The sequence below is a fragment of the Elgaria multicarinata genome, chromosome 1 (assembly GCF_023053635.1).
Source record: "Elgaria multicarinata webbii isolate HBS135686 ecotype San Diego chromosome 1, rElgMul1.1.pri, whole genome shotgun sequence".
Taxonomy (NCBI): domain Eukaryota; kingdom Metazoa; phylum Chordata; class Lepidosauria; order Squamata; family Anguidae; genus Elgaria; species Elgaria multicarinata.
The window spans coordinates 59,167,102-59,189,784 of NC_086171.1; the positions used below are offsets into that span (position 1 = coordinate 59,167,102).

Genomic DNA, 22,683 nt, shown 5'->3' on the forward strand with positions numbered 1-22,683 from the left:
CTCTCTCTCTCTCTCTCTCTCTCTCTCTCTCAAAACATGCCTAGGATTGCACCCTCAGAAGCTGACACATGAATCATCAGTCAACATACAGACCTGGCACAGTTTTAGTATCGTATCAAGGCTGAAGTCTAAACTATCTCAAATGATGAAGTCTTAGTAAGTTTGTTTAAGGGGAAAGGGGAAACTGGTGATTCTTCACATCAGTGCTTTCCTTCTGCTTAGAGAGATCAAGGCCGTAGCTAGACTTAAGGTTTATCCCTGGATCATCCAGGGGTCAAACCTGTTCATCTAGATGACACACAGGGGATCCAGTGCTCAGGCAGGGGCGAACCCTGGATGATCCCAGGATAACCCTTAGGTCTAGCTGTGGCCCAAGTGCTGAGTTTCTCATACAATAACTTAGCTATTGTAGTTGAGTAGGATGGAACTATCTCTAAGGAATTCGGCATGTCTAGTTCACTCCAAAGGCAGCCCCTTTCACTGAAAAGAGCTTTAAGTTGCCAAAATTTGTGTGTCTATTCTATTCTATCACATCATATCAGATTAAATATCATGTTATGTTATATATAAGGTTCCTGGGATATAATCCTGGCCAAATCAATGAGATATTGATAGCTTGTGTAAAATTGTCTTTCCACAGCTTGAAAGATGGATTACTATCTTGCTTTCAAAGGATTATGTGTGTGTGTGTGTGTGTGTGTGTGTGTGTGTGTGTCTGCAGAACAAATACAATACAAATGGGGGAATGCATAAATGCAAATAAGAGGGTAGCTTATTAGATCACTGCTTTACAGGAGGTAGCTATGATTCAATGATTCCTCCCCCCTAGAGTTTTTCTTGAGACAAGTCTTGTCCTTGCCTAGTAAAATTATTCTGATCTACAGAGCTTGCTCACACTTGCATAAAATTTGATAGAAACAACAGTTGGTGGTATTAACCAATTACCATCTTATGGATGACTAGCTTGTCTGCAGATATAAGTGCCAGTATTACATCTGCGGCATGAGAAGAGGAGAGGAAAACAGGGTATTCTTTGTAGCTACAGTAGGGGGGGAAATCCTATTGATTTTTGTAGAAGAGTTTCATGTAACAAAAAATATACAGTAAAATAGCAAGCAGCCCACTTGGAAGCAAATCCAAGAATCTTCAGTAGGCATAAAATCATAGAGTTTGAAGGGGCCATTTAGGCCATCGAGTCCAACCCCCTTTCTTTAAATGCAGAATCCAATTTAAAGAATCCCTGGCAGATGGCTATTCAGTCTTTGCTTGAATGCTTCCAGTAACAGAAAGCCCACCACCTCCCTAGGCGGTTGATTCCATTGTCTGAATGCTCTGACTGTTAGGATGTTTTTCTGGATGTTCTACCAAAATCTACCTTCCTTAAGCCCATTATTTCGTGACATACAGTCTTAGAGGATAGAGAACAGGTTGCGGCCTTTTGCTGTGTGACAGCCCTTTAGGTAAAGTGCTATCTTATCCCCCCGCCCCCGCCCCTGCCCCTATCTTCACTTCTCAAGGCTAAATATGCCCTGATCCTCATTCATTTCTTGACTTAGTTTCTAGCTCCCTTTGTTGCTCTTCTGTGAACTCGTTCCAGAATCTTTCTTAAAGTGTGGTGCCCACAACTGGACACAGTATTTGAGGTGACGTGAGGTAAGTATGACAAGGATTGGATTTATCATTCCTTCACAAAGTTTTTTTTAGGGATGCACCCCTTTATCTAATCAAAGGTGATGTCCTGAAGTGTGACTGGACACTCAGCAGAGTGGGAAGGCATAAAGGTGAAGGGAGAGATTTGTTGGTGGACTTTATATTCTGTAGATCTGGGAACATGTTAAATCAGCGTGTGCATGCCATTTATCAGATGAATTCTAAGGTGCATGGATCCCTTATCTGGGTTCTTAGTTTATGCTGGACATCACAGCTGACTTTGCTAAATATTCTGATAGTCTTGCTAAGCACCTTCTTTTAAAGTATCACTTAAAAGCAGCCTTTCCCAATCTGGTGCAATACAAATGGATTGGATACAATCCCCCATCACCTGCAGCCAGCATGGCACGCTGGTGGGTAATGGGAGTTGTCGATCATCTAGGTAAATTTTGTGTAAATCTGTTCCTTCTGTGTTTCACGGATTTTCAGGCATCTTTCATTCTATTGTCCGCTCATTGGATTTTTTAAATCAGAATTTCGTTCTACTTGCATTAACTCGCATTAGCGTTAACGTGTATTACCTAATGAATGCAAATCCCCCCAAGTGAAAAAACGCAAACATGCAGAGCCGTGTGACTTTGAAAAAGCTGGCCCACTGTGGAATCTACAGATTGAATTGATAGAAACACATTTGAATCTGTTACGGATTTCTTCAACACCCATCATATCTCGTGGGCTGGGAAAAGCTGCTCTACAGCTTCTTTAAAAACAAAACAAAAACCCCAATTTACCAGCAGGTGACTTCTCTCGCAGAATATGAGTGTGTTAGCAATCGAAAGGTGAGTGATGAGGGTATGTTAAGAACAGAGAAGGTTGACAGTGCTGTGATAGTTGTATTCTTTACTGTGCTTGATGCTTGCAGTCATGTAACTTCTGTCAAGGTGGGATGAGAACACTGAGTAGAAAGATTAACTTCCAGTTAATAGTGGATCATTTTAGTTTGGATTTTGCACAGCTAAAATGCTCATTATTTTATTAGCCAGGATTTAAGTAAGCAGATTTTCAGCTGATAAGCTTGAACAGGGAAGCAATAGAACTTTTGTACAGTTGAGACATACTTTTATCCATCTATATTTTCTTTTTCTCATGTGTAATGTTTGTGCATGCATATGTAATTATGTGAGATATGTATGCACACACAACTTCCATTAAATATCTTCATTTTTGTCTTCTATCAGCAAGGTATTGTTAACATTTCTCTATGGTCCATGACTGCATCTACTTTTCCCCCCGCCTTTGTTGTTTAATCTGTTGGAAATATTCTCATACTAACTGCAAAACTGACATTTGTCCAAGAGTGCAACAGTCTAGTATGAGAGAATTTTTAAAAGGAAAAGAAAAATAATAAATTGTGTCTACGATTTCAGATGCTGCCACATCATACTGATTCTACTTGCAGTTTGATGTAATTTTACTTAGCATCATTATTGATAACTTCTATTACCAAATGCTGATTGCTCCACAAACTTGATTACTTACTTGAACAGGATTAGATGGGTGGTGTAGTTTGGAAAAACAGTAGCTTGCTGTTGGATTATTTGAGTTTAATCTTAGAGGCTCTTCCTTGTATAATTTTCTTGGGAATGGGGATGGAGGTTTTGGGTGGGACCTCCCCCTGCGTGACTATTGCATGGACGCAATATTAATTTAACATTGCTGTCTTTCTCCCCTTTGGCCTAGTGAAACTCATCTGTTGATTTGTATCTGAGGGCTTATGTGGAATCACATGCTAAATTTCAGCAGAGAACATTGGGTGTACATAAGCAACAGGTTGGCTCTATTTTGGCATTAGAGACGGTCTTGCAGTCCTCTGCAGATTTAGAAAGTAAGTCCTTGGGTTCAAGAAATGAAACTTCTTGTTTGGTCATGCTTTTCTTCTTCCTGCTGTTAGGGTGGTGGATAAAAGTGTTCCATTTGCATGTGTTGAGGTTCTAGCTTCAAATTCTGACAGACTCATGAAGTTGGCCTTTAGTAGGGTGGTATCTCTTTAGAGCTTCGGCTGTTGGGCAGTATAGAAATGTAATAAATAAATAAATAAATGAGAACTCTAAAGCAGTGGGGGGTGGGTAGAAGGTAGCTCTCCAGAAGATTGGGACTTCAACTCCCAGAAGCTCCTGCCAGTATGACCATTGTTCAGGAATGCTGGGAGTTGACATCCAAAACATCTAGAGAGCTACTTTCTGCCCATCCCTGCTCTAGAGCATTTGGTACACTGAAAACTGCTACAGGCAGCTTAGATATTATATATATATATATATATATATATATATATATATATATATATATATATTACACACACACACACACACACACACACACGACCAATACTTCAGACTTTCTGGTGCTTTGTAAATGCCTTTTGTGATGACCTAGTGGAGTGCTAACTGGCAGTTCATTTCTGCAATTGTTTGCATGTATATTACAATCTTTGTAGAAATGATTTTAGTAATGTATCTCCCCTCCCAACAAGCTTTTCTTCCTAATCACATTGAATCTCTTTGCAGTTGTTTTCTCTGTGTCATATTCTACTTCAGCCATGACAAATGTGATTTAGCTATGAATGTCAGTTTCTTATGCAGGATCTTCTGCATCACCTTCTGACTTAAGAAGTTACGATAAACTACTTTAAATTTCATTGGAGAACTAATTTAAATTTCAGACAATTGCAAACTCTCTACCAAGTCTAGAACGGGCTGGTTCAGATGTAATGCTAAACTACAGCTTAGTGTATGAGGATGAGCTGCATTGGGCTTCAGGCTTGTGCGTTCCCTGCTTCACCTTCCTCCCCTGTCTTGGCTGTGGAGAGGAGTTGGGAAGTTTTTGCTCCCTTGTTAGATTAACCACAGTTTGCAGCATTGCCTGAATCTGGACAAACTGTGGTTAAACTTTACAATAGCTAGTGTAAACAAGCTAACTTCAAACCATAGTTTATGAAGCTGTTTTGTTTTCATTAACCATAGTTAAAATTAACCACAGTTTACGTTTCAAATGACACACTAAGTTGCAGTGAAGCTAAAGCTTCCATTCTCTCTTCATGACTGGACTGGAGAACAAGAGGTGAGGGAAGTACAAAGCCAAGACTCACCTATGCTCATTCTTATAACACTAAAGTATAATTTAGCATTACCGCTGAATACAGCCGATATGTCACATCCTAAAGCAGCAACGGGAAACCTGCGGCCCTAGGGCCCCAATTGACCTTTGCCCTAATTTCACAGGCCCTCTGCAGATGTTGATGATGATTTGTTACATTTCTGGCAAGAGTGATCTGTTTTTTCCCTGGCAGCTCACTGGGAAGGAAAAGAGAGGGAGAAAAGGCGGGTGGCAGAAAGAGCAGATTTTTCTGCCAAAATCTGGCTGGTGGCACCTGGCTGCTGACATGTGGCCCTGAAAGATTGCCCACGAGGGAATGTGGCCCTCAACAGAAAAAAGGTTGCCCACCTGCCCTAAAGAGGCAAGCGCAAGCATGAAGAAGCTTTGCTTCTTTCAGATGTAACATGCACAGTGGCTGGAATTTATTTTTCATCAAATCAACAGCTACACTCTGGACTAGAAGGAAATTGTTAGTGTTTACACTTATTGTTTTCTTATTTATTTATTTAAAACATTTGTATCCTGCCCTATATCACTAGGATCTCAGGGTGGCGTCGATTGTAAATTATGTGAGAATATCTCAAATTCATGCTGTGTTTGGCTTTGTGGAGACAAATTACTCACTTGCCTGGAGGAGAAGGCTATCATTGGCTACTAGTCCTGATGGCTATGTGCGGAAGTGAGGCAGGTGGCTACTAGGAGGAGGGCTTTCTCTGCTGTGGCACCCCGGTTATGGAACGAGCTTCAGAGAGGTTCGCTTGGCGCCTACACTGTTTTCCTTCCGTCGCCATCTGAAGACCTTTTTATTTTCTCAGTACTTTAACACTTAATTTAACTTGAATTTAAACTTTGCTGTTTTCATCTCATATTTTAACCTATATCAAATTTTGCTGTGTGGTTTTATCCTGGTTGTGCTTTTTATATTGTATTTTGTATTTGTATTTTTAAATTGTTGGTTGTTTTTATGTTTTTCATGGTTTTAATTTTTGTGACCCGCCTAGAGAGCTTCGGCCATTGAGCGGTATAAAAATGTAATAAATAAAATAAAAATAATAAATAAATAAATAAATAAAATACCTCCAGTATCAGAGGCAGTAAGCCTAGATACACCAGTTTCTGGGGAACATGGGTGGGAGGGTGTTGTTGCATTGTGTCCTGCTTGTGGGTCCTTGGTCAATAGCTGGTTGGCCACTGTGGGAAGAGAATGCTGGACTAGATGAACCCTTGGTCTGATCCAGCAGGGCTCTTTGTATGTTCTTAAGTGGCGGTGCGTGTGTGTTGGAATTGGGGGGCAGAGCAGCCACCATTTGGATGGCTTTAAAAAGGGTTTGGATAAATTCCTGGAGGAGAAGGCTATCAGTGGCCCCCAGTCCTGATGACTATGTTACCTCCAGTATCAGAAGCAGTAAGCCTATGTACACCAGTTGCTGGAGAACATGGGTGGGAGGGTGCTGTTGCACTGTGTCCTGCTTGTGGGTCCCTGGTCGACAGGTGGTTGGCCACAAAGTGCTGGACTAGATGGACCCTTGGTACGATCCAGCATGGCTCTTGTTCTTATTTCTGTGGTAGACAGTCACACCTTACAAACGGTGGCCGGTAACGTTGCCATGAACAAATGGTTCAAGAATAGGAGTATCGCTCTCTCTTAAATTTGTTCATGCTGATCTCCCTCCTTACTTGGAACAAACACTAAAGTCCATTGAGGCTGTATTAAGTTGAAGTAATATTTGTATGAATATGAAAACCCGAGTAGATTTATAGGGGAAGGAATGTTTTTTTTCCCTGCAGCCCGTGTCCAGTCTTGGGACTCTTTAGATTGTGCTGGACTAAAGAAATCACTCAATCAGAAAATATGCTTTTGGATTGCGGGTAAGAAAAAAGGAAATACAATAGTTACAACAGGAACATTTGGCACTGAGAAGAGTTGGAGATTATCAGATCATCAAACCAATACAGGACATAAAAAGGAGGCTCCCAGGCCTTACCATGTAGTCTTATTATGCAAATTGCTGTTTATGCAATTTTTAGAGGGTTCATGCAACCTGGTAAGTTATTCATTAGTCAAATTGCTTTAAATAACTTTTTTACGCATAATGGAGGCTGGTGGCATCGATTTCAGTGGGGCTGTAATTCCATTCCGGTTTTCAGTAAGAACTAACAAGACCTCTTGGATAACACCTTTAAAGTTCTGGCTCTTTCTGAGTGAAACCCAGAATGGAATCACAGCCCCACCGAAAGTGGAGCCACCAGCCTCCACTGCTTATCCAGCGTGTCCGTATATTGGTAACAAAGTCCACCTGAATCTCAAGTCTGGATTGAGAAACTTGTTTCTTCAGTTCCAAGAAACTTATTTGTAAATCGTGGTATTTCACCTTGGCTTAAACAATTTATCTAGCCTCCGTGCCTTATTCAAAACCAGTTCCAGTACATTCCTTTATTATATCAATAATTCCCCCCCTTATACATATGTTGGGTGGTGGGGGCAGGCCTAATTCTTTAGGGTTTTCCTAATCAGCTCCTACAAATGCAGAAGTGTGGAATAGGAATAATTTAGAAGGAGACAACCGATTATTTCATTGCTTGTTGAAGGAATTGAGATCCAAGAGCAGGGCTTTTTGATGGAGTTCAGCCATAGAAATGAATTTCCTTCTTTCTCAAATGTTTGTGCTCTAATTAAAAAGTATTCCATGTTGCTATAGGTTTATAATAATATATTAATGTTAAAATGCAAGCACGTGGAAGTGTGTCATTTGGTCATCCCTCCAACAACAATACCTTCTCCTTTCTTGTTACCTTGATTTGGCTGGGAACTTTGGCCATTAGACTGTCAACAAAGCCAGTTGTGGTATAGTGGTTAGAGTGTTGGCCTTAGACTTGGGGGTGTCCTGGTTCAAAACCCTGCTTAGCTCAGAACCTCATTTGATAATTTGGGTCACACATACATACTTTCCAACTAAATTACCCCTCATGATAAAATGTGAGTATTTTATTTATTTATTTAGTGCATTTCTGTCCTGCCTTTTTTCCTCCAAGGAACCCAAGGTGGCGTACATAGTCCTTCTCCTCTCCATTTTATCCTCACAACAACAACAACCCTGTGAGGTACGTTGGGCTGAGAGACTGTGACTGGCCCAAAGTCACCTGGTGAGCTCCCATGGCCGAGTGGGGACTAGAACCCGGATCTCCTGAATCCCAGTCCAAGACTCTAACCACTACACCACACTGACTCTCGTGTGTGTACAATTTTTGGGCGGGGGTGGGGGAAGGAGAAATAATGTACCCTGCCCTGAACTTTTTGGAGGAAGAGAGTGATTGAAAAACAAATAATCTACTCCTCCTCTATGTTTCTTTTCATATAGAAAGTTTGTTCAGGAGTCTCTAAGCTGCCATTTTTTTCCTTGATGGGGGAGAGGTCAACTGAGAAGTTCCCTAAAACTTCTTTGGTGACTTATTTCTGTACGTTGCTGAGTGGAAAGTAATACACATGAGACCTGCAACAAAATATTGCAGTGTAATCTTCTCTCCTAAAAGGAATGTTCCTGTTCATGGTTTCAGCCAAATGTTCCCTCCCCAAGAAGGCACTCAACTCCTTCTCTTCCCTCCCTCTGCTGACCTGTTCAGTTTTTATTTTTCTATGTTGACCTTACATTCTTTGGCTACTGAGCATGCTCAGTCCTCATTAGGCTTTTAGTCCTTTGTTTGCCTCCTTTAGTCTTTTTTCTCCTCCCTAAAGTTTTTCTTTCTTTTTGTACTACTCCAAGCCTTGGGATTCCACCCAGCATGCTGATATTTACCTCTGTTTTTTTTCCTCAGCAGCTCTGTTTTGACTACAATCCTAGCAACATTCATCAGCAGAGTTACCAATACAATGGAAGATAAATATTTTCAGGTTAGAACACAGATCTTCCAACTAACCTGAAGATACTTATCTTCCGGTAAGATAAATAAGATTAACAGGACAGTGTATTCTGTTGTAGTTGTTGTTATCATGTGGGGTGCCTCACTTGAAAGCACCCATGTTTTGTTTTAAAACTGGGTTTTGGCTTTCCGCAACGCAACTCCTACAAACCTATTATACATTTTGTCTCTAGAGAGAAATCAAATAGCCTTTTTAAACTCTTTTGAAAATGCTTCTGTTACTGGCAGACCGTATATATTGTTTAATGACACAGTGGCCACATTAGTACAAAATGCTAAGCCATAGTTTGGGCACAGTGCCAGCTGGTTCCTCTTATGAGTGAGAGTAGCTAAACTAATCAGAAATTTATGAGGGCAGAAAAGCTTAGCTTTGCCTCTAAACCCAGACCCTGGGTTGTCGCTCCTCTAAGAAGCCAGGATCTGTAAGCCAGCTACAAACCTTGGCTTCAAACGTTGACTTCTTAGAGGAGAGACAAGCAGGAGAGACAAACGTTTGGACATAATTTTTGGACATAATTTTTGGACAAACGTTTCTATTCTGGTAAGTTTTGGTTAGTTGAGCCATTGCCACTTGCAGGAGTAGCTAAGCGGGAGCAATCAGGCAGCTTGCACCAATATATTTACCTGTTACCAAGCAATTCTGAAGAAGTCTAGCTTAGCATTTTGTGTGAATGCAGATAAAGTCTATAAAATACAAGCTTGTTACATTTTTATTGAATCTCAATAGAAATAAAGAAATACATATTGAGCTTTTATTTATTTACACAATTTATTTCAACATATGTCATGATGATGTAGCTATGATTGCTATTATGTGTTGTTGTTTTTAAATGACATTGATGTGTTCTAACTTTTTTAATTGTCCTGGTTTAGAGGTCATGTGCTTTGTGGCTTTGGGGACTACCAAATCAACAGTGTTCCTGTGTTTCATGTTTTCATTGTTAATGTACTGAGCTCTTTCCCCGTTATTATTATTATTACCAGGCACCAAACCTGCAAGGTGTTCAGCTGAAATCTAATGTCTTGATCAAGACACTGAGAGAGTTTCATGATAGGCAATTTGAAATTTGTTTTTGACTGATATGACATCAGTTATAGATATTTGGACGTTCTAAAAAACAGGTGAAGAGGAAGTGCAAATAGGCTTCCTGTTCTTTCCCCCACACTTGTTTAGAAGGCCCACAGGTGAGCCCATTATATCATCACCTGGAGGAAAATGTGTGCAGATTATGCAACTGGAGCACATATGCATTTCCCACTGGTCGGTGATCCTGGAGGTCTCCTGTGGACATTCTAAGTTAGTATGGAAAATACTCCTCTTTCCCTTATTTGGATCATTCAAATCTGGCTCTGAGATTCAGCTAACATAATAGTTTCTGTGAAACTAGCACTGAAGAACTTGTTTGGCAACTTTGTGGGTGTGTAGGCAAAGGGGATTAACCTTCTCACCTCCTCATCCAAAAAAGAGACCAGCATTCTTCCTACTTTCCTCGGGATAGTTGTGTGTGTGTTGGGGTGGGGGGAAACTTAGTGAATTTATGAATACTTATTTAACTGAGTTGGGTAACACCTTGATTAGGACTAGCCGAAATTCCACAAAAATGGACAAGCTTTTGAGTTCTCCAGAACTCTTCATCAGGTGAGATGGTGCAAAATATAGGAGGTCGGAAAGAAACAGAAATGTCCCAGAATTAGGCCAGATGATGTGGCCTTGAGGGCTGCAGTTTAGATACATCCAGTCTCAAAATGGGGATTGCAGATTGAATGAATTAGTCAATAGTAGACCTTGCAGGTATCAGTTTACACCTAACAATGCATTTTGGGAGAGAGAAGCAGCAGCAATGTTTGCTCTCCAATTCTGAAAATGCAAAAGCCGTCTGAAATTCTGATTTGCCAAACTGCTTCTTTGCCCCCTAAAAGTAATCTGTTTTGCTAGGATAAAGACTATCATATTTCTCTGTGTATCTCTTCTGTGTTGACTCATGGATCTGTAAGGATGCAATTGCCTAGAACAGGGATGGGCAGAAGATGTATCTCCAGATGTTTGGGACTTCAGCTTCCAGAAGACCCTGTCAGCACAGCCAATTCTAGAAGTTGATATCGAACACATCTGGAGATCTATTTTCTGTCCATCCTAACATAGACTGAGCAGTATGACACAATTTATGCATGTTGACAGGCTTTTCACAAGTTCCTACATCCTTTACATAGAAAAAGAATGGGTTCTTGGCATTGGAAGGGGTGATAGTAGACATTATTTTGCCTATTTCCCTATTATTCTACACATTAGGTCCATCAGTCCCTGTCAAAACACCCAACCGGTCCAGATTTAAACTTTTTAAAAAAGTTTTACACCCACACCCACAGCTAGAATTGTTTCAAAGCAAAGCTCTGACCTCTAGCTGACTCTTAAGAACTTTGTCTTCCACAACCATCTGGACAACCATCTGTCAGGGATGCTTTAGGGTGGATTCCTGCATTGAGCAGGGGGTTGGACTCGATGGCCTTGTAGGCCCCTTCCAGCTCTGCTATTCTGTGATTCTATGATATTCGTGACTGTGTCTCTTACTTTTTTCCTTAATGCAGAAAATCTATTAATGAGAAAAAGATTGAAAAGTGATTGCTAGGGTTAGGAGCTTTCATCTGGAAGCAAGCTCACAGTGCAATCCTTTCTATGCATGTTTCCTTGGAAGTAAGTCCCACTATGTTCAATGGGATTTACTTCAGTGCAAGCATACATAGTATCACAGCCTCTGTTTCAGATGCAGTTGGAGTTTTTCCTTCTCTTTTTTTTTTCTAAGGAAATGTGCTTGGGAATATCAGAGGCTGGCCTTAAAGACCCTGATATAACTTTGGAAATTGGATTTTTAATTCCTAGATTCTTGTAACTCAGGAACATACAGATTTCAAGCTTATCAGATCTTCTTTGTTTTGTTATTTACTAGTATCCCAAGATCCACCAACCAGAACCATTTGGAATTAAAGCACAGGGTGCCTCTGGTCACATTCTGAACCTATTTGTTTTCAGTGCCAGAACTGAACTTGGCTCACCATCCTTTCAACCAAAAGTCCACTCTTGCTTGACCCAAGATTTGTGGCATTTCAGCACCCTAGATTAGTGAGGAAAATTGTATTTTTGTTGCTACTGGGAGACAGAAGCCCTTGGTGCTCTACTGAAAATCATCCAAAAATCCCAATCCCCCTTCTGTCCAACCCTGCTGTAACTGTGCAAGAATTACCTTGTCTCTTTCATACCATCCCAGAGTAAAGAATGCTTGTTCAATCAGAATTTGAAATGCATCTTTCTCTGTTTTCTCAGAAAACGGCGGAAATCACGGTTCCCTACTGTTGCTTCTCCATCCCCGCTCCTGTCCCACATTACTTCATTTTTCTTCCCGGAGAAGAAAGAGGAAGTAAACAAAGACCACGCGACCCATTCAGGGGCCATTTTTATTGCACTGCTTTTCCTGTACACAGCAGGAAATGGCAGCACATTCCATTTCCAAAAAAACCCCTCAGATTAAAAGACAGTGGTGGCAAAAGGACGCATGAATAACTGTGAGTGAGCAGTAGCAAGCATGTGTTAAAATGCTCGTCTGATGAACCCCTAAATCTGTTTTGTATTTCACCTACTGCTTCAAACCTTTTGAGCTTACCTGTGAGCATGTAAACTACTCTGTTTTGCACCCTCTTGAAATATAGATTGGGTTTTCAAACAAAAATAGATGCAACTGCAGATACCTAAAGCAAGTAGTATTTTAAAATATGAGTTACTTAACTCATGAATTTTTATTTCCAAGACAGAATTATGATTTTGCCATTTGGAGTAGTGGTAATGCCCATTACTACCATTATTATTGGGAACAGGGTGAAGTATAAGGTGAGATGGTTAATAAAATCCCTTGCTTGGTGCTAGGGTGTCCCATAGGTATGAACCAGTTTTTGTCAAATTCAGAAAGTCAAAATGTAAGGAGCCAATTTTAATGCCACCAAGCCATCTATTATCACAAGTGATCCCTGTAGGCCAGTGGTTCCCAAACTTTTTCTGGTAACCGCCCCCTTGGTTCCACAAACTCATGCCCAGTGCCCCCTATCCTACACTATAAAAATAATTATTCAGAATAGCGGTTTTCAACGACCCACTAAGGAAGATAATAACAATAAAATTCAAAACGGTAACAATTAATTGAATATTTATTCAAAAACCAATTACATTTTTTTTAGTTTATTCAATTAAACATAATTGATGAACTTGATCCAGTGATATCATCTTTTCAAAGTCTGATAGTCATTTAGCAAGAATATTAGATATCACATTTAGTAACTAGGGTAGAGCACCTTACTATTCTGTAAATTCTTAATGTGATGGATGGGCTTGATGAAGTGATACCAGTTTCCCAATGTCTGGTTTAAAGTCACTTAACATGAGTCTTAAATCACCACATTTAGTAATCTGGAGTCAATTTCTTTGCTTGGAGAGAAGTAGGTAGACCACACTAAAACCACATTCCACCAAATATGATGTTGGAAATGCAACCAGGAGCTTCTGAACCACTCTCCATAGTGCAGGATAGCGATCAGAAATTTCCTTCCGTAACCAAAACTCCTGGTACGGAAAAGACCACCTCGAGTGCCCCCTGCTGCCCCTTTGCCTCTAAACGCCCCCTATGCAATCCCACCGCCCGCTTTGGGAACCACTGCTGTAGGCTATAAGCAACTTTGAACATTCTGTCCTGAATAGGGTTGAACTGCAGTTAAAAATGCAAGTATTTCAAATGCCTGTGGCTGGGTGTGCCAGGGTGATTGCAACATGTTGGAGAAATTCTTCAAGAGTTCATTGTTTGCCGTGCTCTGCTTTTATACTTTCCAGAAGTTGGAAATAAAAAACTAATAAAAATACCCAATTATACTTCCTTTTAAATATATATTATGGCAAGTAGTTTGTTGAAGTTCCTTGTTCGTTCAAAGTATTTCTGCTGTTCATCAATCTTCAGAACACTTGACAACAATAAAACAAGAATACATGCAAACTAAAAACTCACGATAACAAGCAGCAGAACAGGAAAAAAAAGAAAAGAAAAATAGAGCTGGCTTCAGCAGTAATTAATTCTCAAAGGCCAACTGAAAAAAACGTTTTTACACTGCGTTCTCTACTTTCACTTTATTCTCCCATAATCCATCCATCAGTTTCAGCAGTCCTTCTCTGATAATGCCTGCCAAAGAAAGCGAGGTAGGTGCCTATAAAGAAGAGGGCCTTTTCTGTTGTGGCACCCTGGTTGAGGAATGAGCTTCTCAGAGAGGTTCGCCTGGTGCCAACATAGTGCTCTTTCCAGCGCCAAGTGAAGAGCTTTTTATTTTCCCAAGCATTTTAATTTTTCAGTTTTTGTTTTATATCTGGTTTTGTTTCTTAAATCTTTGCACTGCTGCTAGCTTCTATTTGTTTATTATTTTATACTGTAGTTTTAAATAAACAAATGAATAAATAGTTTTAAACCTTTATTTTGTATCTCACTGTCTTGTATTTTATGGTTTTAGTTGTTGTGGATCACCCAGAGAGCTCTGGCAACTGAGCGGTATAAAATGAAATGAAATAAATAAATAACCACTTGGGGTAAATTTATTTATTTATTTAAAACATTTATATCCCGCTCTATATCAATAAGAACTCAGGGCGGTGTACAGATAAAAGCATACAGTATAAAACAGTAAATAAATCACTGACATCTCCTTCCTTCCCTTTCTTGACTCCCTGTAAAACAAAAATCAAAAACAAACCTAATCCCAAAGTTTAAAATAAACATGATGTCTTTAATTTTATAGGGTTTGATATAAAAATAAATCCACTCTCCCACATGTCCTCAAAGTGAAAATTGGAAGCAACAAAATCCAGTGCTACAGAACCTTAAAATGTTATTTTAAATTTATTTTTATGTAATAAAACATTTATAGCACAACCTTTTTTTCCTCTTGCAAGGAACCCAAGGCGGTTCAGACAGCCCTCCTCCTTTCTATTTTATCCTCATAACAACCCTGTGAGGTAGGTTAGGCTGAGAGTAGGGACTTCAACCTGAGTCCCCCACCCAACACTCCAACCAGCACACTGGCTGATATCCTGCTGCAAGCTTCCTCTCTCTGCCACCCTCTTGAAGTGTTTGACTACAACTCCCACCATCCCCAGCCAGTCATGCTGACAGGGGTTTATGGAAGTTGTAGTCAAACACCTCTGGAGGATGCCAAGTTGGGGAAGGTTGTCCTACTGTCTGCAGTAATGTAGAGAAAGTGATCGTGAGTGTTGAAATAAAAGTTACTGGAGAAGAATTTTTTAAAAATCTCCCACAGGGTGTAATTACAGCTGATACAGATTTCAAGGGAGGGGTTCTCTTTTTTAAAGTCACATTAATATTGTTCTCTTGCTACCCACGGATTCTTGCTTCATGGCACAGCCCTGTCTCTCTCCTATGATGTTCTCTCTAGATTACATTCATTGTTCTCTCCCATCTGCCCACTCTGACTGCAGGATTAAAAAAGGAACGCTCTTGTTTACTCACCTATGAATGTTGGCAGCACTAGTGTTATGAAAACTGTCAAATCGGCAAGCTGATGGCGTGAAACGGCAAAAAGAAGTGCTTGGCAAAAGCATCAAGCGGCATTGGACAAGTCCCTGGGATTTGCTTCAACTGTATATATAGCTAAGGATTTAATATCAAATCTGTGATGTGTGTGTGCACACGCACGTGCCATATTTTGTATTGGATTTGGGGATTAAAACATGTGCAATCATGAGCAACATTGCAGCCTTGCAATTATAATGGGTTGGATCTAGATTTAGGGTTTATGGGGTGACAGTATGAACTTTACCACAACATTGCTCATGATTTCTATCTAGGCCGATACTTCAAGGAACATTGCCCCTATTAGCATACCACTGGAATTAGCATGAAGGGATGCTTCCATGTGATCTATTTGGGAGATCTATTTGGGAGATGGCTTTTTAGTGTGCTATACCAATAATCGGTCTGCAGCATTTATTTGCAAGTAGATCTACTTGTCAGGAGGTACCATGATTTGCCATTCTCCATCATCAGTACTTTATTGCTTGGGTCCAAGGACCATTGTAAGATAAAAACAATATCATTAAAACAGTAAAAGGCTTACATATTTTGAACAAAGATAACAATTTAAACACATAAAACATTAAGAAGATGGATAAAATTAAACAAAATGCAGCTTATACAACCATAAAAGGCTAAATTAAAAGGCTAAATTAAAAGGCTAAAAGAAGAGTTAAAATATCGTCAAGGTGCCATTCTCAGTGGTAATGGCTATATATTTTCCTGTGAATAAAGTTGCATGCATACCTCTCTCTCTCTTCTCCCTTCCCTGTTACCTGAAAGTGTGCAAGTAAAGAAGAGAGGGAAATGTGCAATATTACCTTGCCTGCTCCCCAAATCCCACCTGCTGATTTGAGCTTCAAGCAAGATGGGAATGATGTACATGGGAGCAAAGGAATAAGCAAGGCAAGATGAGAAGGGACTTGCTGGGTTTTTCGCTTAATTCCTTGCCCCCCAAAAAAGAGAAAATTGTCAGAGCTTAATATTGGATGTGAATGAACTTGTGTGGTCCTTTATCCTGGTTGTGCTTTTTATACTGTATTTTGTATTTGTGTTTTTAACCTGTTGGTTGTTTTATTATGGTTTTAATTTTTGTGAACTACCCAGAGAGCTTCGGCTATTGGGCGGTATAAAAATGTAATAAATAAATAAATAAATAAATAAATAATCTGAAAATTAATATCTGAAAATTAATAGGAAATCATGTGGGGCAACAAAGGCAATTCATGCTCTCTGAGAAGAAAAAGTAGGGAAGGATGGTTTGCTAGTAGCCATTTTGCAAGGGGGCTGCCTTGATTGCGCTGCATTGGCGCCATGCTCCCCCTAAACCCTGTGGTTTCCCTCCTGCGGAGTGGCGCGTGCTAATCTCCACTCCCAAGAAGGGAGCACGGGGTTTCCGCCGGTTTCCTACCCTCTTACTGGCTTCCAACGACCAATCACCATCTGCCAGGACTGCCCCACCCCCCAGATCAGCCACGGAGCAAGGTCAGATGGCAGAAGAGTTGGGTAAGTCCCCGACTTTTCAGCTGCAGATCTTGGTCTCTCTGCCCTGGGGTGGCTTCGAATTGGCGGCTGTGTCATATAACCGATGCAGCGTGGTCTCGGAGCCACCCCGGGACAAAGACAATGTATAGACAGCCTGAAGGAGTGTGGGCCAACCTCCCCGCACTACACCCACACCCTGTGTGTGTCTGGCAATTTGTTTCATCAACCTGTGCATATTAATGTTGAGACTGCAGTGTTCTAATTGGTCATATAGATTTAGAAAGCTTTCTTATAGTTTTCTTGTGTTCCTTAAGTACACCAAAATCATAGAATAGTGAATCTGCACATTGAAAAAGTCGGGGACAGAACGTCTGACTTGGTTCCAGGTGACTGGCAATTGGTCATCTTCCATCAGGAAGAGGTTAGGAGGGTGGGGTAGCTCCAGCACCCAGAATGCCACCGGAAACCCCGCACTCCCTCCTTGGTGTCGGGATTCCCCAATGCCACTACAGGGAATTAAAATGCAGGGCTTCTAAAGGAGGCGGCACCAACTTGGCGCCGTGAAGACAGCTCCCAGATTGATGTCTTAATGGCCACAATCTTTCATCAAGATGCTTCTCATGGATAACAGGAGCAGTAGGTTTGACTCATTTATTCTTGAGATTGCCTGGCCTATATGTAAATAGTCTGATAAGTGTGAGTGCTGTGTTCTTGGATTGGTTTGGATTAGAAAATTAGATTAGGTTTAGCAAACATATTAATTTTCTCTCTTCACCTCAATTATACAATGCTTTTGGATTGAATTGTTGAAACATTTATGTGTGCAGCCAAATCTATGATCTGATGTAATTTCCTGTTGGACAACTAATTTGGCCTAGAAGCCTGCAGAAAGACTTCCATCGTGCAGCCATTTTTCAGAGTAGCTTTTAAAACAGGAGAGTATGCAAGCCCAGGTCATAGTTTTCATCTTAATGTTTGCCCCTCACACCAGTAACAAGTCAGCAATTTCACATTTGAGTGCTTTAAGAACTATAGGATGAACACTGTCTAGACCCAGTGATTGTTCATTTTCAATTTGCCAATAAGATCTAGAACTTCATCTTTTGTCTCCACTATTTGCCTCAATTCCTCAGACTCCCTTCCTGAAAACTGGTTTAGGCACGGGTATCTACCCTACATCCTCTGTACCTCCCTAACCAGTATCCTGGTTCTGATATATTTAAAGAATGGTTATTGTTGGTCTTAATTTTGTTAGTGAACTGCTTTTTTTGTCATTATTTGGACAGGAGTTTTGTTTTCTGAAGGAGGACTTCTTACCTCTTGATACTACTTCTTGACCATGCTGGGGACCTCCTGACCTCTGATACACTAGCTAATCTTCTATTGTTGTGTTTTTGAGTAACACCCACATATTCTGGAAAGATTTGACCATCTGGACTTCCCTTTTCAACTTCATTTTCTAACAGTTCCTTCATTTTAGAGAAGTTGCTTCTTTTGAAGTCGTCTGTGACTATGTTGGATTTCCTTGGCAATTTTCCATTTACATAGAAATTACATAGGCATTGCTTCCAGTCAGTTCGACGATGCTCGCATTTGCACTAGGTCATGACAGCACCATTTAGGATTGAGTCCAGAGTCACCTCCACTCTGATTAGTTCCAATACCAACTGTTCTGAGACACTGTCATTTAATGTGCTGAGAAATTCTACTTCTTTATTGTGACTGAAACATGAATTTATCCATTCTATGGGCACATCTACATGGGCTCTTTACACTGAAGTAAATGCGCAGATTTGCATTTTAGGACACATGCTGCTGCTGTCTATATGCAGCAGCACCGTGTTTTTAACCCGATAATGTGCATATTTACAGTTGCGATTTAACACAACTTTTGAGCAACGTTCGAATGTGCGCTGCGTTAAACTGATGTGTCGTTGGGGGAGTTAAATCGCCTTTTGACATGTGGGCGTATCTTCCAGGGCAGGACAAAGTGATTGGCTGATCTCCCGCCTTCCCACTTATCACATCCTCCTCTGGTTCCCTCATTCCTTCGCGCTCTTTCATTTTTTAATTCTATGATTCTCCGGAGCTTATATTAAATATGAAAACAAACAGGGGGAAATGGGCAGCCAGAGGCAAGGGACGTGTTGTTTTCAACGCTCTGCTTCCCCCCCCCCCCGTATCCTCCTGTGCTGCCTCGTTCTTTTCCCCCGCTCGTGCCTTTCGCCCACTCGTTTGTTTCCCCGGCTCATTTCTTTCCCTCGCTCAGTCCTTTTCCTCGCTCGCTGTTGATTCTGTAGTGTGATGCTCGTTGCGTAGATTCGAATCTACGAAAATTCAGCTTGCAGGAGGTGGTTGAGGAGCGGGAGAAAGGTTAGTAGGAGAGAGTATGTGGAAGACAAGTTGAGGGGACTTCATATATATTGGAATTATATATCACCCAACTGCTGAAGTCCTCTGGGTGGTTCACAAAACGAAACTTAAAACCACACTCTATAAAAACAGAATAAAAAAAATTAAAACGTAATAAAATCAAAGTAAAAATCAGCAGCAGAGTAAGATCTAAAAAGCACAACAGATCTCTTTTCTCTAGAACAGCAACTTCAAGTGCTACATTTTGAGCTGTTGTGCTTTAAGGCAGAGTGGGTCTTTCCAGCACTTCTGAAATTGGGCAGTTTCCCATACTTGGATTCAGTTTACACACACTTCTTCCAGGCAGTAATGAGTTGCTTCCCTGTCTCAAGGGCACAGTGAGTCAGCTGTGCTGAGAGACAGGCACAGTGTTTGGTAGTTTTGACTGCACTACTATAAGAGCATTTCTACACGAGGCTTTTATCCCACATCTATACTGTACCTTCTTCTTCTGGGCTCTTTGCGGGGTTAAGATCGGTTCTTTACACAAACCGTTTTTCTTTAAATGCATAATGCTATCTGCCATTTACACTGGTAGGTGAAGCCTAGGCCGTTTCTGCACCTGCCTTTCCCCCCCCCGGGATCATCCCGGGATCATCCCTGTGCATTCAAATGACACGCAGAGGATCCTGGGAGCAGGCAGGGATGATCCCCTCCATTTGCCTGGGATAATCTTTAGGAGTTGAAAGGGCCCTAGTGGGATGTCAGCAGTGTTGTACGCCGTCTGTCCACCCCTCTGGGGCAGCCCCTCTCGGCATGAACTTTATCTTTTCAACTTCCTTGCCTCCCCTTTTTACTTCCGGTGCCTCCGAGCCCTACCTCAGCCATTTTTATATTGAATCCACAATATGTTTACAACTTCGGAAGTTTGCTCTGCTCCTCCTCCTGGCCCCAAAGCAAGCAGTTATACTTTTGTGTGCAGTTATACTTTCTGCTCAATCTCAGTTATACTTTCTGCTCAATCTTGAGCAGAAAGGAGATTGAGCAGAAAGGAGTTAAAACTTTTCTGGGCAGCAACTGCAGAGCAGGGTGAAGCACAAGCTACGATCCCCCATCCCATTATAAAGTGCTATGGTCTCAGCAGTGTCAGCTATGCCATATTACCACAATGATGCTCCACTGCGCTTACGGAGTCCCCTGTGTTGTGTTCTGCAGGCCAATCAGTAGCAGAATGGTGAAGAGGCAAAGGGAGCAGGTATGGTGGGCGGAGGTGACTCTGCCAACCCCTTGTCACCGGTGACATAACTGCACCCCTAAGAACTACCCATACAAAGTGGCTTTTTGTGAAATGGCAGAACACAGGCGGGCGATGGTGGTTTAATGGTGCAGCTCAAAAAGATACCACATTTCCCACATTCGGAAATAACATAGGCGAAGCAGTAGGATGGTGCGGGAAAATGTCTGGAGGACTACAACGTTGTGTAAAGTTCTTGGAAAATACTATGCATGAGGAATGATGATTGCACAACAAAACCCTGGTGTAAAGATCCCCTTAGTTTTTGCTTTGGATATTTGTTTTGTTACATTTTTGTCAGAAATAGTTCATAGTTGAGTAGCATAGTGTCTCAGAAGGTTTCTGCTTTTCCTACAACATGAAAGGAAAAGTAAAGACCCTCCGTGAAACAAATTTGGGCCATGAGAGTGGAAAATTCCCATTTCTTTGCTTTGCTTCCACAATAGCTTTCTTCTGTGTTATGTAGTGCCCCTTTTCCCCATAAACACATATAATGGGTCCTGTCTACCAGGAATAAATAAGAAATCTTCTCCTATTTCATACCTCTTAATTCTGCCTACCTGAGTTGTTGAAAAGCCTTAGCAAGTAGTCATTATAGCTGGTCACAGTGTGGCCATCTCTCTTTGTGAAGGCGTTAAGACATGCCATGCCCAAGTGGAGAGAAAAAAATTCCCAACCAAGTTCACAAAAGTTGTAACTGATTGGAGGATCCTTTTCTCCTTACCATGTGCTCTCCTGTTTCGACAGGGATAAAAATGGGCCTTATTTTTTATGAGCACTCATCCTTCCTTTGTCATCTGCTTACTTCTCACAAGTAAGTTTTAGATTTTTCTTTGCTTAGTGGAGGCTCTTTAGAGAATAACCTGCTGTATCTTCTTAATGCTCCCTACCTGATCTTTCCCAATAAAGCTTAAGAGCACAAGAAGAGCCCTGCTGGATCAGACCAAGGGTCCATCTAGTCCAGTATTTTGTTCACACAGTGGCCAGCCAGCTGTCGACTGGGAACGCACAAACAGGACACAAGTGCAACAGCACCCTCCTGCCCACGTTCCTCAGTAGACTGTCTGATACTGGTGGTAGAACATAGCCATCAGCACTCGTAACCATTGAGAGCCTTCTCCTTCAGGGAAGGAGAATTCGGAACCTGTATAGCTGCAACCTCCCAAGGAACCTTCCTTTTGTGCACCAGACACCTCTCACGCAACATAACGTTGACCAAGGAGTGGTGAGGAGAAACCAGGTTGCACTTGCACAATGCTGACTGGGGAATTGGGTGGCAGTGGCCCCCACCCAAGTAGACAGTTAATTCACAACTCTTGGACTTTCTCGCTCAGGAGCTAGGGTGAATCAAGACATAGTGGCAGCAGTAGGAAGAAGTGTTGCACACTGGTCTTGCCTTTGAGGCAGCTGAGTGCTTCTCCAGGCTGAGGTCTGCAGTTGCTGACCATGCTCTCTTTACACAGGAAGTACTGTGGAGAGAATAAAAGTTAAGAAAAATCAGCCACACATCTATGAAAGGGTATCTTCTTTATCTTCTTCTTTAGCATACTCATGCTTAAGAGCCACTCAAATCTGTGCAAAAACACCCTCTTCTGCCTAATACTCATGTGATGAATATTGTGTGGGAAATTATTTTTCTTAGACAGTGCAAATGTTTCCCAATGAAACTGATCTCATTCTCCACAGCAAAAATAGCTGCAAAAGAAAATTGCCAGTAGCAATCTACAGGACTCCCCTATTTAATACTGAATTGGTGTTGGCTGAGTTCACTTTGTAATGTTTTAAGAAGTAGTTCAGCTTAACTCTTATGTTAGCAGTTTTGTGTCAATAAAATGAATCCCTATTCAGTCTGCTGTAGGGATGAGTAATGTTATGCCTTCTTATATAAGCATAATTCATTGGAATTTGAGCATGAAATCTCTGTACTACATTGCTGACAGTTTTCTTTTTCCTTATTAGGCCTTTTTGTTAAAGCAGCCATGTAGGAGAGAACTAAATTGGATCAAGATATGATATCAGTGCTGTACAAAAGACAAATATATTTGCAAATTGATGCCAGACTGTTCAGTGCTTGCGATTTCCAGCATCTATAAAATTAGCCATATGCTATTCCATTTTCTGAAGGGACTATTTTACAAATTGGGTTATTAGCATGCAGAAATATGAAATAATTTGGACTTGTAATTACTTCTTCAGCTGAGGCATATGAAGCTCCTTCTG

The 22,683-nt window shown here is 41.0% G+C and overlaps 1 protein-coding gene across 3 annotated transcripts in view; it reads left to right on the forward strand.

Annotated features, from left to right (window-relative positions):
* The window catches only part of OSBPL3 (oxysterol binding protein like 3), a 106,310-nt gene that overhangs the window by 8,827 nt on the left and 74,800 nt on the right, over positions 1-22,683 (forward strand). Inside the window, exon 1 of one of the 3 annotated variants that reach the window (XM_063129012.1) lies at positions 3,449-3,535. The exons of the other annotated variants lie outside the window; for them this stretch is intronic. The gene's annotated coding sequence lies outside the window, so the exon portion shown is untranslated. Of the gene's footprint in view, positions 1-3,448; positions 3,536-22,683 lie in introns of those variants that run through there. 3 annotated transcript variants of the gene reach the window in all.